Raw genomic sequence first — 19,871 nt, 5'->3', positions numbered from 1 at the left:
ATACAGTCATTTTCAGACAAACACACACTGACAGAATTGACCATTACCAAACCACCACTACAAGAACCGCTATAAAAGGAGCTCTAAATCTTGAAACAAAATCCTGGAATCACACGCAAACAGAATCTCTTTAACGCATAAATCACACAAAACCAATAAAACAAAATTACAAGGTAAAAAGCGAAAACAAAACAACACAGACTATGCAGGCAACAAAGAGCATGATGACTGCAATGATACCTCACATTTCAATACTAACATCGAATGTAAATGGCCCAAATGCTCCACTTAAAAGATGCGGAACTGCAAAATGGGTAAGAACTCACCAACCAACCATCTGCTGCCTTCAGGAGTCTTGCCTGACACATGAGGACTCACAGAAACTTAAAGTAAAAGGCTGGAAAAAGGCATTTCATACAAAAGGACACCAAACTGAGCAGGGATAATTGTTCTTAGATCAGACAAAACAAATTTTAAAGCAACAGCAGTTAAAACAGACAAAGAGAGATAGTACATAATGGTAAAAGGCCTTGTCCAACAGGAAAATACCACGATCCTAAACATATATGCGGCTAACACTGGAGTTCCCAAATTTATAAAACAATTACGAACGGTCCTAAGAAATAAGGTAGACAGCAACACCATAAGAGCGGGAGACTTCAATACTCCACTGACAGCACTAGACAGGTCATCAAGACAGAAAGTCAAGAAAGATACAATGGATTTAAACTATACCTTGGAATAAATAGACTTAACAGATATATACAGAACGCTTCATCCAACAACCACAGAATACACATTCTGTTCAACAATACATGGAACTTTCTCCAGTATAGACCATATGATAGGCCATAAAACGACCCTCAGGAAGTTTCAGACAACTGAAATTATATCAAGCACTCTATCATACCAACAGTGGAATCAAACTGGAAATAAACTCAAAGAGGAACCTTCAACACCACACAAATACATGGAAATTAAATAACCTGCTCCTGAAAGAGCACTGGGTCCCAAAGCAAATTGAGATAGAAATGTAAAAATTTGTCAAACTCAATGACATATTTAAATTACACAACCTATCAAAACCTCTGAGCTACAACTAAGGAGGTGCTAAGAGAAAACTGCATAGCCCTTAACACCTACGTCAAAAAGTCTGAAAGAGCACAAACAGACAATCTAAGGTCGTGCCTCAAGGAATGAGAGGAAAAACATAAACCAAACCCAAACCCAAACCCAGAAGAAAGGAAATAGCCAACACCAGACTAAATGTAATAGAAACAAACGAACAAAAATACAAAAGATAAATGAAACAAAAAGCTGGTTCTTTGAAAAGATAAATAAAGCTGGTAGACCATTAGCAGAATTACCCAAGAGAAGAGAGAAACATCCCAATAACCTCACTGAGAAGCACAACGGAAGATATCACAACTCACACCACTGAAATACTAAAGATCACTCAAGGCTATTACGAACACCTTGACAGAAATAAACTAGAAAAGCTAGAAGAGATGGATGAATTCCTGGAAAAATACAGCCCTCTTAGCTTCAATCAGAAAGAATTAGATGCCCCAAACAAACTAATAACAAGTAGCAAGACTGAAATGGTAATTTAAAAATTACCAACAATAAAAAGTTCAGAAGCAGATGGAATCACCACAGAATCCTACCAGATATTCAAAGAAGAATTGGCAGCAATCCTTTTGACACTATTCCACAAGACAGAGAAAGAAGGAACCCTCCTTAATCCGTTCTATGAAGCCAGCATCACCCTATTACCAAAGCCAGGAAAGGAGACAACTAAAAAGAAAACTACAGAGCAATGTCCTTGATAAAGATACATGCTAAAATTCTTAATAAAATACTTGCTAAGCAAATCAAACAACATATCAAACAGATAATCTACCATGATCAAGTGACTCATACCAGGGATGCAGGGATGGGGTAACATAAGCATGTCAATAAATGTGCTGTACCACATTAACAGAATTAAAGACAAATATTACATGATCATCTCAATAGATGCAGAAAAAGCATTTAACAAAATCCAGCATCATTTTCTGATTAAAACCTTCAGCAAAATCGGTACACAAGGGACATACCTTAATGTAATAAAGGCCATCTATGCCATACCCACAGCCAACAGAATACTGAATGGGGAAAAGTTGAAAGCATTCCTCCTGAGAATGGAAACAAGACACGGATGGCCACTCTCACCATTCCTCTTCCACATAGTACTGGAAATCCTAGCCAGGGCAATCAGACAAGTGAAAGAAATAAAGGGCATCCAAACAGATAAAGAGGAAGTCAAACTGTCTCTGTTTGCTAACAATATGATCATCTACCTTGAAAACCCAAAGGACTCCCCAAGAAAGCTCACAGAACTGATAAAATAATTTAGCAGATTTCCCAATACGAGATTAATGTACACAAATCAGCTCTTCTATACACCAACAGTGACAAAATGGAGAACCAAATCAAGAACTCAAACCCTTTCACCATTGCCGCCAAAAAAGAAAAAAAAGAAAAGAAAAAAAAAATACTTAGGAATATATCTAACAAAAGGGTGGACAGATCTCTAGTAGGAAAACTACATAACACGGATGAAAGAAAACATAGATGACACAAAGAAATGAAAACACATCACATGGCCCTGGATGGGTAGAATCAATATTGTAAAAATGAGCATACTGCAATGTACAAATACATGCAATGTATAAACACGATGCAATTCCCATCAAAATTTTACCATCATTCTTCACAGGTTAGAAAAATAGTTCTAAGGCCGGGCGTGGTGGCTCATGCCTGTAATCCGAGCATTTTGGAGGCCAAGGCGGGTGGATCACCTGAGGTCGGGAGTTCAAGAAAAGCAGTTCTAAAATTCATATGGAAACAAACAAGAGCCAACATAGCCAAAGCACGACTAAGTAAAAGGAACAAATCTGGAGCATCACACTTCCTGATTTCAAACTATAAGGCCATGGTCACCAAAACAGCATGGTACTGGTATAAAAACAGGCACATAGATCAATGGGAACAGAATAGAAAATCCAGAAATAAAACCAAATACTTACAGCCAACTGATCTTCAGTAAAGCAAGCAAAAACATCAAGTGGAGAAAGGACACCCTTTTCAACAAATGGTGCTGAGATAACTGGCCAGCCACATGTCGGAGAATAAAGCTGAATCCTCATCTCTCACCTTATACAAAAATCAACTCAGGACAGATTAAAGACTTAAACCTAAAACCTGAAACTATAAAAATTCCAGAAGATAACACTGGAAGAACCCTTTTAGGCATTGGCTTAGGCAAAGATTTTATGACTAAAAACTCAAAAGCAATTGCAATATAAACAAAGATAAATAGCTGAGAGATAACTAAAGAGCTTTTGCATGGCAAAAATAACAGTCAGCAGAATAAACAGTTAACTCACAGAGTGAGAGAAAATGTTCACAATATATACTTCTGACAAAGGACTCATATCCAGAATCTACAACAAACTCAAACAAATCAGTAAGAAAAAATCAATCAACCCCATCCAAAAGTGGGCTAAGACATGAATAGACAATTCTCCAAAGAAGACATACAAATGGCTAGCAAATAATTTAATAAATGCTCAACATCACTAATGATGTGGGAAATGTAAATCAAAACAACAATGCAATACCACCTTACTCCTGCAAGAATGGTCATAATCAAAGAATGTAAAAACAACAACAACAACAACAACAACAACAGTAGATGTTGGCATGGTTGTGGCAATTAGGGAACACTTCTACACTGCTAGAAGAAATATAAACTAGTACGGCCACTACGGAAAACAGGGCGGAGTTCCTTAAAGAACTAAAAGTAGAATTACCATTTGATCAAGCAATACCACTACTGGATATCTACTCAGAAAAAAAGTCATTATTTGAGAAAAGATACTTGCACATGCATGTTTATAGCAACACAATTCACAACTGCAAAATCATGGGACCAACCCAAATACCCATCAATATATGAGTGGATAAAGAAACTGGCATACATATACATGATGGAATACTACTCAGCCAAAAAAGGAATAAATTAGCAGCATTTGCCATAACCTAGATGAGATTGGTGACTTATTCTAAGTGAAGCGACTCGAGAATGGAAAACCAAATATTGTATGTTCTCACTGATATGCGGGAACTAAGCTATGAGAACACAAAGGCTTAAGAATGACACAGTGGACTTCGATGACTTGGTGGAGGGGGGGAGGCACAAGGGACAAAAGCAACAAATACAATGCCGTGTATACTGCTCAGGCGATGGGTGCACTAGGATCTCACACATTACTAAAGAATTTACTCATGTAAGCAAATACCAGCTGCACCCCAATAACTTGTGGAAAATAAAATAAAATAACAAAGAATCTTTCTATGAAGTATTTGTTATGCACTAGGCATGGTTCTAAGAGGTTTACATATATTGATTTATTTAATATTCTCACCAACCACCCTCAGGGGACACTATTGTCAACCTCATTTTACAGATGAGGGAATGAGACGTAGAAAAGTTAAATTGCTTACTCAATGTTACACATAATATGTGGCAAAGACAAGATTTAAAGTAATTAATAATGTGACCGTATTTTAGGGGAAAGTTCAATTGACTTGAGGAAATAAATGTGAAATGCATCAGCATTTTCTTTGTGTTTCAGCAGATAATGCATTGTGCCTCACTGCCACTGATGAACCACGTAGGAAGCTAGGCGAGAACAAAGCCGTGATTAACCAGCAGTCTGCTGGTCAGGAGAAGGGTGAGAAGGTGCCAGTGGGGTCCTACCCATTCTCTATGAGCTTATCTAGGACTCTCCAATCTCTCTACTTTCTCATTCTGCCTAATACAAAATACATTACAAAACCTGTCTTCCTGAGACTAAAATAATTCACCCATGCTTGGTGTCCAGGGCCCACGTTAATCATGTCTGAAACTTGGTTTAACAAATGCACAATGAATCATCATCGCTTTCATCTCTTTAAACTATGACAGTCATTAAAACATACCTAACTTGACTTCAAGATGCGCAGGGTAGAGAATCAGAGGGTTGGATGGGCATGGGGAGCTGGGTGCAGGCTCAGTCTCATCTGGCCTTCACTTGCCTTCCTCTAAGCCAGATTGCCTGAGGGGAGGAGCAGTGTAACATCTGCTTCCAGTGATGAAAATCCACCCTACCAACAGAATGGCCATACATTGAGAATAGGGAAGTACTGAGTTCTGAAACTCAGTACTTCATGAGTGAAGACTCATCCCAAACTCCTTCGATGTAAGTTTACTATCTATCTGTGGATGTTATCAGACTACATAATCTTGTAAATTTATTTAGACCATCTTTCAGTTATTTTGAGTGAGTTATGCTTTTTCAATTAGTTGATGGTTGTTTTTTTAAAACTGGGAAGAAATGCAGATAACTGTTTTCTCACCATAAACTGAGCACATATGATGCTTCAAGCCATATAAATGTTTCATGGGTTTTGTGAACTGTACTGGTAGGAAGAGAATTCTGACATGTCACCTCATAATTCTTTGTGTAAAATCAACATGACAACAGCTTGAAATTGAAATCTAAGTTCAAACCTGATTAATAGTTTCATAAAATCTACAGTGGTAGTAAGTGATTGCAGGAAGGAAAAAATTATCTGGGTAGTTTTCAGCCATACTGATGTGTACAATGAATCTAGGGGTGATTAAATGTTAAGTGCATAAACAAATGAGCTAATATGTAAGTGGAATGTTGATAAATTATTGATCGATGGCCTAAATAGTACATACGACTTAGTTATATCACTGACTATCTAGATGATTCTGCTTTCCTGAATTGGTTTTTCTAGCTCCATTCTTTCCAAATCATCAGGAATGCTTGATTTACTACCTGGCTAACCAGGAGCTCACAGGTATCTTCTCATCCTTGAGCCAAGGGCCTTCACTCATCACTGTTTCTTTCCTTGATTATTACTTGCAAGTGATAAATGTACTTGCTTTTCATCATCTCTTCTTCCAATACATGCCCCATGATGAGAAGGACTCAGCCTGGCTTGTTATTCCCATAAGGACAAAGGCCAACTAAAAATAAGAAGCTCGACTCTATGTAAAGGACTGAATTGTGCCCCACACTAAATTTGCATGTGGAAGTCCTACCCTCCAGTGTGACTTTATTGGAAGAGAGGGCCTTTAAAGAGTTAATTAAGGTTAGATGAGATGACAAGGATTGGGCTTCAGTGTGATAAGACTGGTGTTCTTCTAAGAGGAGAAAGAGACACAAGAGATCTCTCTCCCTGTGCATGGGGAAAAGGCCACATGGGAGGGAGTGAAAAGGTAACTGTCTCCAAGATAGGAAGAGCAGTCTCACCAAAAGCCAACCCCACTGGCACCTTCGTCTTAGACTTTCGGCCTCAAGAACAGTGAGGAAATAAATATCTGTTGTTTAACTTACCCAATCTGTAGTATTTTGTTAGAAGCCTATAATTACTAACTGACTCATATATTCTCCATGTTAAAAATAAGAAAAGAAGCACCTTTTGCTTAGGGCGTTTATTTTAGAAAGCTTGTACATCTTTGTCATATTGAAATGTATGTAAATATTCTTAAAAGATAACTTAGTCTCATTAATTTTAAGACCCAAAGATGCTGTTCTGAAAGCCTGGGAATCATCACTTTGAAAATTATCAAGGAAGATAACACCTCCATTTCTCAGGTTCAGTAGGAGGCTGGGAGGGTATGTTCCGCAGGTATCTTACTCCAAGTTGCAAGACAACCTCCTTTTATAAAGACATAAGAAGTTTATTTTTTTCTTTGGAAAAGCCAATTGTCTAACAGAGACGGTTACCCCAATTGCTAAGAACGTTTAAAATGAAAGGTGTGTGACAAATGGGACTGTAAAGTCCCCTTGAGGACAAGTTATTGCTTACCTTGAGAATTTGTATGTTAAAGGTTGTATCTGCTTTTTATATAAAAAGGTGAGAGTTGTTTTTTTTTTTTTTTTTTTTTTTTTTTTTTTTTTTTTTTTTTTTTTTTTTTTTTTCTGTCTTTGCAACTGCTGAGCGGATTTCCTGAGAAGTGCATCTCACTTTGGTTTCATGCTAAAAGAAATAAAGGTTATTCAATTAGAAAAAGAGGAAGTCAAATTGTCTCTATTTGCAGATGACATGATGGTATATTTAAAAGACCCCATTGTCTCAGCCCAAATCTCCTTAAGTTGATAAGCAACTTCAGCAAAGTCTCAGGATACAAAAACAATGTGCAAAAATTATGAGCATTCCTGTACATCAGCAACAGACACACAGAGAGCCAAATCATGAGTGACCTCCCATTCATAGTTGCTACAAAGAGAATAAAATACCTAGAAATACAACTAACAAAACATGTGAAGGACCTCGTCCAAAAGAAGGACAAACCACTGCTTAAGAAAATAAGAGAGGACAGAAACAGATATAAAAACATTTCATACGCATGGTCAGGAGGAATCGATATTGTGAAAATGACCATACTGCCCAAAATAATTTACATATTCAATGCTATCCCCATAAGCTACCAATGACTTTCTTCACAGAATTGGAAAATAAACACCTTAAGCTTTATACGGAACCAAAAGAGAACCTACATAGCCAAGACAATCCTAAGCACACAATTATGGAGACATCATACTACCTGACTTCAAACTGTACTACAAGACCACAGTAATAAAAACACCGTGGTACTGGTACCAATGTAGACCATACGGGACAGAACAGAGGCCTCGAAAGTAACACCACACAGCTACAACTGTCTGATCTTTGACAAACCTGACAAAAACAAGCCATGGGGAAAGGATACCCTAGGTAACAAATGGTGTTGGAAAACTGGCTAGCCACATGCAGAAAGCTGAAACTGGATCCCTTCCTTGCACCTTATATAAAAATCAACTCCGGATGGATTCAAGATTTAAAGATAAGACCTAACACCGTAAAAAACCTAGGCAGTACCATTCTGGACATAAGCATAGGCAAGGACTTCATGACTAAAACAGCAAAAGCAATGGCAACAGAAGCCAAAACAGACAAATGAGATCTAAACTTAAGAACTTCTGCACAGCAAAAGAAATTAGCATTAGAGTGAACTGGCAACCAAAAGAATGGGCAAAAAATTTTGTGACAGAGATGAAGAGACACTTTTCAAAAGAAGACATTCATGCAGCCAACAAACATGAAAAAAAAAAGCTCATCATCACTGATAACTAGAGAAATGCATATCAAAACCAATTTGAGGTACCATCTCATGCCAATTAGAATGGCAATCATTAAAAAATCTGGAGACAACAGATGTTGGAGACAATGTGGAGAAACAGGAATGCTTTTACACTGCTGTTGAGAGTGTAAATTGTTCAACCATTGTGGAAGACAGTGTGGTGATTCCTTCAGGATCTAGAAATAGAAATATTGTTGGACCCAGGAATCCCATTATTAGATATGTACCCAAGGGATTATAACACTTTCAATTATAAAGACACGTGTACACATATGTTTATTGTGGCACTGTTTACCATAGCAAGGACTCTGAACTAACCCAAATGCCCATCATAGATAGACTGGACAAGGAAAATATGTCACACATACACCATGGAATACTGTGCAGCCATAAAAAATAACTTCATGTCCTTTGCTGGAACATGGATGAAGCTGAAAACCATCATTCTCAGCAAACTGACACAAGAACAGAAAACCCAACATTGCATGTTCTCACTCATAAGTGGGTGCTGAATAATGAGAACACACAGACACAGGTAGGGGAACATCACACACTGGGGCCCAGGGGCTGAGGGGCTAGGGGAGGAATAGCAGGGTGTGGGCGAATTGGGGAGGGATAGCATTAGGAGAAATACCTAATGTAGATGACGGGGCAATGGATGAAGTAACAACCACCATGGCATGTGTATACCTATTGAACAAGCCTACATGATCTCCATATGTATTGCAGAACTTAAAACATAATATTTTTTTCTAAAATATAAGTGGATGGTGAACAATGAGACCACATGGACACAGGGAGGGGAACATCACACACTGGGGCTTGTGGGTGGTGGGGGAGGGGTGGGGAGGAACAGGCAGGGGTAGGGGGATTGGGAAGGGATAACACGAGAAATACCTAGTGTAGTTGATGGGAGGTTCAGATGCAGCAAAGCACCAAGACGTGTGGATACCTATGTAACAAAATGCACGTTCTGCACATGTACCCCGGAAATTAAAGTGTAATAATAGTATTTCTTTCTCTTCTACCTTCGTGGAGAAGTTTTCTTGGTTGGGGGGAGATTTCGTTTTCAATTATGTGTCTCTAACACCTCCCAGTCTCCGTGAGAATGTTAAACATATATACATATATACATATATATGCATATGTATATGTATATATATATATATTTATATATATATGTATATAAACATCTTCTAAATTAATACTTTATCTCTTCATCTGTATTAGTCCAATTTGCATTGCTGTAATAAAGGGATACCTGAGGCTGGGTAATTTATAGGGAAATGAGGGTGATTAGACTCATGGTTGTGCAGACTGTCCAAGAAGCATGGCACCAGCATCTGCTTCTTGTGAGACCTCAGGGAGCTTACAACCATGGCAGAAGGCAAAGGGGAGCTGGCATCTAACATAGTGAGAGAGGAAGCAAGAGAGAGACAGGGGCAGTATCACACTTTAACAACCAGATCTCAGTGAGTGAAGAGAGCAGGAATTCAGCCATTACTGTGAGGAGGGCACCAAGCCATTCAGGAAGGATCTGCCCGATGAGCCAACACCTCCCTCCCAGCAGGCCCTACCTCCAACACTGGGGATCACATTTCAACATGAGACTTGAAGGGCCCAAACATTCAAACGATATCACCATCTCTGTTACTACTGTATCTACACAGGTAATGAGGGGTTCTGTTAGACTTCATTACATCTTAATTCTGCTGCCCATATCAGATAAACAATGGTAGGCTGGTAATGAGGAATCAGAAGTAGAGGCCAAAAGTGGTTTTACTCAGATGGCCATAGCATCATTTTAAATGTTTGGAAAAATTAGATTTCTTGGGTTAGTGCACTGATTAGTGGAAAATGCCCTGTGCTTGCAGTTGGAAGAATGTGGATCTGAACTCCGTTCCACCACTGACTCTCTCTGTGAGTCTTACCAGTCTCCTAATTTCACCCTGAAGCCCAATCTCCTCATCTGAAAACATCTCTTGTTTCTTCTAGGGTCACTGAGAGACCAGATGAAATATTACAGGTGTGCTTTGCGTGATGAACACTTGTACCCTAGTGTTTTCTTAGTATTCACTAACCTTGCCATCTAAAGGGACTGACATTTACCAGCTAGTTTCCAAAGGGGCTTACTCCTAAAGGAAAGGAGAACTGATCTTTCCATTTCCAGTTCATCTGTCCATTCTTCTACTCCTTTAAACTTCTTCATAAAGACTTTCTTGCCTTTCAGCATTATATTCTATCTTTAATAACATAGGACATGGTGCTCACAGTTTTGCACATTTAATTTGTTCTGCATTGGGGGTTATGGTTCCTAAGGGAGATGCCCTATCAAGTTACCCTGTCTTTTCAGCTCAAGAATTCAAGGTGTTTATAAACTGAGGAAATACAATGACTTCAAGTGGAAAATAAAATGAAGAATAACTGCATACTACAAGATAGCAGTGCAATTTAGAGCTAGAACAGGCCTAGTGTGTTCTAAATCTAGCATAAACACATTTTATGTTATAAATATGGATTTTAAGTAAAAAACCAAGCTTTCTGTTGTGATTTATTTATTTAGGTTTCTCTCTAATTTGGTTGAGGTCTCTCTTTAAAGGAGGCCAGAAGCCAGCCCATCTCCAGGAGAGCCCTGGCCAGGAGGAAAGGAAGGCTCTGGGGTGTCAGTCAGGTAAGGCACAAGGAGGAGGCAACACCAAAACACAGGAACAGAAGAAATCTCTAACTTACACATCCTGGAGAAGGTCGGGGAGCGTCTGGAGGACGAGGGGCAGTCTGAAGGCCGTGAGGAACCAGAGAGCAGAGGGAGGGCCTGAAGCTTTCTTCTCGGGCTTTCCCGTGAGGGTGTGGCTTTGCTGATTTAAGAGAACACGTGGAGCTGGGCTTATTTACAGGGCTCTGGTGTCGACCATTAGGTTTTATCATGACCAGCAGCTGTGTGATGGGTGGGTTCTGACTCAGCGGGATGGGCCGCATCACGACCACTCAGGGAGGGGGAGGGTTACCCAGATCGGAGGGGATACAGTGAGACTGGGCTTCAGACAACTTAGGTCAGGTCTGAAAATGGATGCTGAGGCAGCAACTATTAAACACATTTATGGCAGCTTTCCCCAAAACCTGGCTTTTAAATCATTTATATTACACATGAACAAAAACTAAACTGAAAATATTTGGAAGTAACCCCTTTGGTTTGCACTAATAAGCGGGAATCAAGTTTCTAGGTTGTCCTGTTTTAAGTCAAATGACAATGTTATTTAAGTTCTCCTATTCGTAGGTTCTCCTATTATAAGTAAAATGACAATGTCATTTCATCTTAAAGCTAAGATATGAAAATAGAGAGGGAAATATGTAGCCCTTTACCTGAGGTGTCAAAGTGTTTCTGTTCATAAAGGCCGTTTTAAGTTTTAGTTTCAGATTGATCTTGTTACTTTAGTGCAGTCTAGGTGAAAATATTCTTTTGAGGCTGTAAGACACATGTTCCCATTTGGAAAAAAGCTATTTCATTGACCATATATGTTTCTACTATGACTGTCGAGTGTTTCTTTTATCTAGAGGCTTATATTGCTAAAGAAGTTGCCTATGGTTACAGTTTGCAGCCAACAAGTTACCCTGAATTAGCACAGGTGGCTCTTGCTATAGGAATGCTGTGGCGTGAGGCTTAACCATAGTTCTCATATTGTGGTTCCCGAACCAGCAGCATCAGTTGTGTCTGAGAACTTATTATAAATGCAGATTCTCAGACCCCACCCAGACCTACTGAATAAGAGACTCTGAGTGGAAACCAGCAATCTGTGGCCCAACATGCCCTACAGGTGATTCTGGACTGCACTAGAGAGCCATCAATTTAATGTTACAGAAACCCCTTTAGGGTTTCTGTAGCACATTGCTTCAGTAATATAAATGTTGACTTTATTTTACTTAATGGCATATGTGATATAAATGGTATATTAATGTCATATAAATGACTATAAATGGTAGCACATTACTTAAATAATATAAATGGTCAACATTTTAAAATTCTTTTAGCTGGTACTGAAAACCACCATCCTGTTTAACAAGGGTTCAGCCTAACAACAGTGGTGGTCATCACAATTCACAGTTTTGGCCAGTTGGTCCTGTTCATAGACACAGTCAGTGATTCACCCAGAGGACTCACAATGAGTTGCAAACACGTCCCTTCTGCAGAGCTCAGACCGGGATGCCTTTTGAGGTGCTAACTGGCAAAATAAGTTAAATGTCGTTGCGATTTACCCTGCCCTCATCTTCACCCTCATTCTGGGTCTTTGCTTTCCTTGAAACAGTCGCTTTCTCTGTGACCTTATTTATCCTCTCTCACTGTGTGCCCTTCCTCAAACTTGCAGAGAATCCACAAGATTCAGTAATCACCTTCTGAAGGTAGTTTCAGAACTGACTGCTCTCTTAGCTATATCTCTATCTTAGTAAACACAGTCACTTACATGTCCTCCTGTTAACATCAGCACAAATAAATAAAACTGAATGTGTGCCTCACATCAGCTTCCTATCTGAGCGTCCACATTTTTGTCAGTGGGAGGTTGCACAGATCTACAAGTTACCCTGATTCCCCTTTCTCCTTTGCTGGCTTGACCCTGGAATGAGCTATAGATTTTCATAATATATATCATATTTATCCATTTCTCCATTACTGTATTTAGAATGTAAACACCGGAAATGGGAAACTGTTTTCCAAAAGGCCTTCTTCTGTCCCTTTCTTATTCCCTCCCTCTCTTTCTTCCCTTTCTCTTAATTCCGTCCTTTTTTCCTTCTCTCCTCCTTTCTTTCCTCCCCTTCCTTCCACAAACAGATGGCAAAAGAAATGATTTAGCTCCTCTCCTTCTAGGTGTCCCACTGACTAAGAGCAGCCTTTGCATTCTTGAGCCTCAAAGTTCTCCACGTTCTGCTGACAATCTACTTCTTTCATCTCCCCTCCATCCACTTCCTGTATTGACTCTTATTGTGTCTCAAACTCAGACACACCGAAAAGCCTGATTGAAAGAGATATTTGAGACCAAATCCTAGGGTTTCTGACACAGTAGTTTCATGGTAAATCCCAAGATTTAACATTTCTGAAAAGTTTTCATGTGCTACAGATAGAATGTTGGTATCTCCCACAAATTCATATGTCCAAGTCCTAACCCCACAGTGTGTCTGTATTTAGAGATGGGGTCTCTAAGGAAGTCAGTCAAGTTAAATGAAGTCATAGGGTTGGGCCCTGGCCTGATGAGATTAGTGTCCTTATAAAATAAGGTGTTCTTATAAAATAAAACACCAGAAAAAGGAAAGGAAAGGAAAGGAGAAAGGAAACGAAAGGAAAGAAGAAAGAAAATGAAAGGAAAGGAAAGGAAAGCAAAATCAGATGTGGGTGTAATGCACACTAGCATGAGCAGGGGTGCGGTGTTGGTGGCGGATAAGATAATCAGGGAAGCCTTCTCTGTGAATGTGATAGAAGTGAGGGATGAGCCCTGGGAACTAATTTGAAGTTTCTTCAAATGGTTGCAAGTAGATTTACCGTATGACTCAGTGATTCCATTGCTAGCTATATGCCCCAAAGACCTGAAAACAGGTGTTCAAACAAAAACTTGTATGCTCTTTAAATGTGTCAAGATCATAAATATGCAGGAAAGTCTTGGAAACAGTGTCAGGAAAACTGGATCAGAATGAAAAAACATATTTTACTCCCAAGCGGGGCAAGAGGTAAAAGGTAAATGAGTTTGTGAACTGAATTATCATGTAGGAACCATGCTGATTTCTTGATCTAGGGGTTATGCGGTGGTAACCTAGGAGAGTTTCCACACTTTGGATAAAATATACCGGAGTATTTTGTGGGATGTTGTAAATCTGGCACAGCAATAACTGGTGGGGACTCTAAGAAAAGAAACAGGTTATATTTTGCACTGCTACTGGAAGTTTCCTAGAAGTATGACATTATTAAAAAGTAAATTACTTTTTAAAACAACCATATCAATACTATGCCAGAAAAGCAGAGACGTCACCAAAATCCACTACAGAGGCTACTCTTCATCCAAAGCTGTGAACCCTTATAAAAGCTTCAATGTCAACCAACTCCACTTAGTAGATATTATTATACTTACTAGTATTAGAGGCTGCTGTGTGGACACATTAGTTTTACTGCACAGTGTGGATATTAGTGTTAGGGCATAGTGTACATATTATATTGGTGTTGTAGAACAGTGCAGATATTACATTAACATCAGGGAACCATACGGATAGTATTACATTAGCATTGGAAGCAACAGTGTGGATGTCAGATTAGCGTTAGAATATTATATTGGTGTGGATATTATGTTGGTGTTAGGGTACAGTATGGATATCATAGTAATGTTAGGGCACGGTGTGATTATTATATTAGAGGCCACTGTGAGAACATATCTTAGCAGCCACTGTGTCTGGATATTGACATTGATATCAGGATGTAGTCGTAATGATGGGATTTGGGGATTTCATTTTTCTAGATGAATTTCTTCCTTTGCTGAGTACTCTAAAGACTCTCTTCTCTGCACTCAAGGCCGTGGAAAGGAAGCTTTTTACTCACCAATGAACAAGACTTAGTTGACACCACCGTCGTGCTGCCCCGAGGAAGTCTTCGGGCACCTCAGAGGGAAGTTGGTCAGGGGTGGGTTCGTGCGCCCTCTGGTGGCACCAGAGCTCAGCACAGATACTCTTGCTCAGTTTCTCAGCAGACGTGCACCCCCGCCTGGCTGTCCTGAAATACCTATAAAATTCAATATTGAGTTTACTCAATGTAATAATTTTAGAAATTCAAACCAAAATGAAGCCCACTGTAGCCATTCCTTCCCAAAGACGGTGATGGAAGACTTTGGAAGCCATGTAGAATCAAATGAATATATACACAAATTAAGAAAAACAAAAACCTACTCAAAATAGTCCAGAGACTGTAATTTTAAATGCAAAACTATAAAAAATCTAAAAGAAAATCTATATGACGTTGAGTTTGGTGTTGACTTGTAACACAAAACATCAAATGCCAATTCATGAAAATATTGATAATGGACTTCATAAAACTAAGTATTCTACTGTGCAAAACTGTATGCAGAGAACAAAAAGAAAAGAGAGATGCGAGAAGATAATGACAAAACACATACGTGATTTTAAAACTGGGTAAATATCTGAACAGATACCTAACCGAAGCAAATATACTGATAGCAGGCAGGACATGGTGGCTCATGCCTGTCACCCCACATCTTTCGAAGGCTTAGACGGGTAAATATTCTGAGGTCAGAGTTCCAGACCAGCCTGGCCAACATGGCGAAACCCGTCTCTACTAAAAATACAAAAAATTAGCCACGTGTGCTGGTGGGCACCTGTAATCCCAGCTGCTTGGGAGGCTGAAGCAGGAGAATCGCTTAAACATGGGAGGTGGAGGGTGCAATGAGCCAGTATCGTGTCATTGCACTCCAACCTGGGTTACAGAGCAAGAAAGACTCCATCTCAAAAATATATATATGTGTATATATATATATATATATATATATATATATATATATACTGTTAACAACACATCTCATACATGTTGATATGTTTATACGAGGGGAAACTAGTTCGGGTCTACACAGGAAATCTGCATTTTCCTCCCTTTATTTAAAAATTGTAATTTTTAAAAATATCTCCTTACTTATTTGTACTAATAAGAAGCAGTAATTGACACTAACTACTCCCACTTTTCAAAACAAGGGCATTCATGATGCTGCAAAGTAATTTATGCAAACATATGTAATTTCAAAGAAATGCCTATTTTACAAGATTTATGTTAAAATAACACATCCATGTAAACATATTTATCATATATTTTTTCTTGTGGTGTGGTTCACTTTCTAGGAAATCTGGTCACCTTAGAACCAAGGAAAGACTTCAGATTTTGGACACTATTTCAATTTACAGCAGGACGTTTTCAAAAGTATAACTTAAAAAAAATTAAAATAGCAATTGATAGTGACTGAATCACTTATTATAATGAATGCCTGTCTTTGTTTTGTTTCCCAGCATTCCTTTTAGCTACAATACAACAAAAGCAAATATTTGCCACTGGAAAAAAATATTCAAAGAAAGACTGTAAAGGGAATTTGTGAGCACAATTATTCAATGTTTCATGATGATGCTTTCTAATACTGAAAAGTTAAAAGGGTTACTCAAAGTTATCCCCCCAAAGATGCTTTGAAGTAATCGATGAAACTAGAGAAACAAAAGTGGCAGGACAATCAATACGACTTTAGATGTCACTGTGTCTCGTGAGAAAAAGTAATTTACCTTTAGAGGATTGCTAAGAATGACCGGAAACCCAGACTCTGGAATGCATCTAAATTTAGTTGTCAATATCACTAGCAATGAAGGTGATAAAAAGGGATCTGTGTTTTATTTCTGTAATACAATACCAATGCAGTATTTAACGCTCCAAGGAAAATAAGTTATACCTGAAATACAGTTGACAATATCAGAATCAAAATAAGCTTCCTGACCAGGCACGGTGGCTCATGACTATAATCCCAACACTTTGAGGGGCCAAAGCAGGTGGATAATCTGAGGTAGGGAGATCGAGACCCGCCTGACAAACACGGAGAAACCCCATCTCTACTAAAAATACAAAAATTACCCAGGCTTGGTGGTGCATGCCTGTAATCCCAGCTACTGGGGAGGATGCGGCAAGACAATCGCTTAAACCAGGGAGGAGGTGGGTGTGCTGGGCCAAGATCATACCATTCCTCTGCCCTACTGTATGTGTAAAAATGCAAATTCACTGAACCAGACTAAATTGTATTCAGTGGAAGGCTGATCAAAAAATTCAAAAGAATGTAACTTTTGTTTTATCTACTTCTTACCTAGAACCACCCCCCACCCCGCCTTCCTACCTCCAGTTGTTCCACCTCACTGAACCGAATGACTTTACATCTTGCACATATTGATTGGTGTCTCATGTCTCTCTAAAATATATAAAAGCAAGCTCTACCCTGACCACCTTGGGCCCATGTTGTCAGGACCTCCTGAGGCTGTGTCATGGGTATGTCCATAACCTTGGCAAAATAAGCTTTCTACTTGACTGAGACCTGACTCAGATATTTAGGGATCACAATCCACAATCACCATGGTGTGACATTTGACTACAGCATTCAGTACAGAGATGAGCTATACAGGTATGGTATGTAGCCTGAAAGCAAGAAGCTATACCATATCACTTACACCATCCAGGTTTTACAAGGACACTTGATGGTGTGTGCACAAAGATGAAATCACTAAGGACACATTTCTTAGAAAGTATCCACATTGTTAGGAGACGCTTGAGTGTATTTTAAATGGTTAAAGCCTAGGAGGAAAAAAAAAAAAAAAAAGCAACTGAACTCCTGTTATGGTTTAATAACAAAGCTTAATATAGTTAACATATTTCACCTAATCTAAGATGCTAATAATTAACACACATTATTTTATGCAACATCACAAATAGGCTGCCAATTAAACCAACTTTCTGAATGACAACAAAAATGTAAACTTTCTTCTATTAATGCCAGGAAAGTAAAATGAATATGAATCATGGTTTTGACATGTTAAAGCAAAAAAGGGGAAAGCTGTTAGCCTGAGGTCTTCCCTAAGCAAACGAAACCGAACTTCGAGGCATGCGAACTGACTTAAAAACGTTAACCAACCAACCAGTCAATGACAAAATACCCAGCTGCCAGCTGGCTGTATGACTATTGACGCTGAGGGAACCATCCCCACAACCGGCGGTCGCCCAACTGGAGCCAATGAGAAACCTCACTCAGCAGCCACCGCTGAGAGCTGGAAGACCCAAGCCCTGTTTCTCACTCTGGTGCTTCAGGCACGATTCAAGCATCATTCCTTCCTTCAAATTTGCCTAAAATTCTTCTAACCCCTAAATTCTAACTTTTAACCGTAACCCTTATCCCTAATCCTCACCCTAAACTCTAACGATACGTTAGTTTCTACGTTTGCACTGATATGTCAGTGTTGATTATTAAAACTTGCACTGCAGCCACCGGGCCTCGGGCGGGGAGAACCTAGGTGCGAAGGATTCAGAGGAGCTTTCGGTGTCCAGTTTTCCATACCGAGATCTTACCAGTCTCTGACCCTAAGCATTGAAGGGCTGCAAACAGGAAGGAATTTACTCACTGTAGACGTGGCCCAGAGTTGTAGCGAGGCTATGCCCGCTAGGCCTGTGCCATGGAGCATGCAGCTCCACACTCACGGTTCCCAACAGACATATACTGAGAAGACTGCAACCCCGCAGACCGGCAGGATGCCGCGTGATGCACGCCAGGGCCTGGATGCCACACCACGCAAGCCGGCGCTGGGACGATGCACCACATGCCCCTAACCCCAACCCACCCCTAATCCCTAACCCCTAACCCTAACCCTGAGCCTAACCACGTTAAGTATAGGTTGCAATGAGCACAGATTGTGCTAATGCTCTCCACCTTTGGCAACAGAGCTACACTCTGTCTCAAAAAGGAAAAATACAAAAAAATAGCTAGGCATGGTAGTAGGAGACTAATCTCAACTACTTTAGGGGGCTGAGGCAGGGGACTTTTTGAACCCAGGTAATGAAGGTTACAGTGAACTGAGATCGCCCCACTACACTCGAACCTGGACAACAGTGCAAGACTTCATCTGCAAAGGAAAATAGAGACACAGTTAAACACACACTGCACTAATAAGACATGCAAACAGACATCAGGCACATAACAAGATGATCAGTATCATTACCATTACGACCATCTACACCGAAACCACAATGGCATATACCTTTGACACACACTAGAAAGGCTATAATCTAAAGAAATGTAAAATAACAAGTGTTAGCAAGGTCTGAGAGAAATGACCATCCTTAAATACCGTATGGGGAATATAAAATAGTGCAGCCTTTTTTGTTTAAACATGTATGTTACTGCGATTTAGGTTTTGGGGTACATTTGAAGAATATTCAAGATTGTCGCATAGGTACATACTTGGCAATGTGGTTTGCTGCCTTTCTCCCTATCGCCTATATCTGGCATTTGTCCCCATGATATCCCTCCCCAACTCCCACTACATGCCCTCCACAGACCCCAGTGTGTGATGCTCACCTCCCTTTGTCCATGTGTTCTCACTGTTTAACACCCGCCTATGAGTGAGAACATGCAGTGTTTGATTTTCTGTTCCTCTGTCAGTTTGCCGAGATTGATGCTTTCCAGGTTCATCCGTGTCCGTACAAAGGACACGAACTCGTCGTTTTCTATGTATATGTGCCACATTTTCCCTGTCCAGTCTATCATCGTTGGGCATTTGGGTTGGTTCCAAGTCTTTGCTATTGTAAACCATGCTGCAATGAACATTCGTGTGCACGTGTCCTTGTAATAGAACCATTTATAATCCTTTGGATATATACTCAGTAATGGGATTGCTAGGTCAAATGGAATTTCTATTTCTAGGTCCTTGAGGAATTGGCACACTGTCTTCCACAATGGTTGAACTAATTTGCACTCCCACCAACAGTGTAAAAGTGTTCCTATTTCTCCACATCCTCTCCAGCATCTGTCGTCTCTAGATTTTTTAACGATGGCCATTCTAACTGGCAGGAGAT

The sequence above is a fragment of the Saimiri boliviensis genome, chromosome 5 (assembly GCF_048565385.1).
Source record: "Saimiri boliviensis isolate mSaiBol1 chromosome 5, mSaiBol1.pri, whole genome shotgun sequence".
NCBI classification, from domain to species: domain Eukaryota; kingdom Metazoa; phylum Chordata; class Mammalia; order Primates; family Cebidae; genus Saimiri; species Saimiri boliviensis.
Note: the sequence above shows the minus strand (reverse complement) of the source record.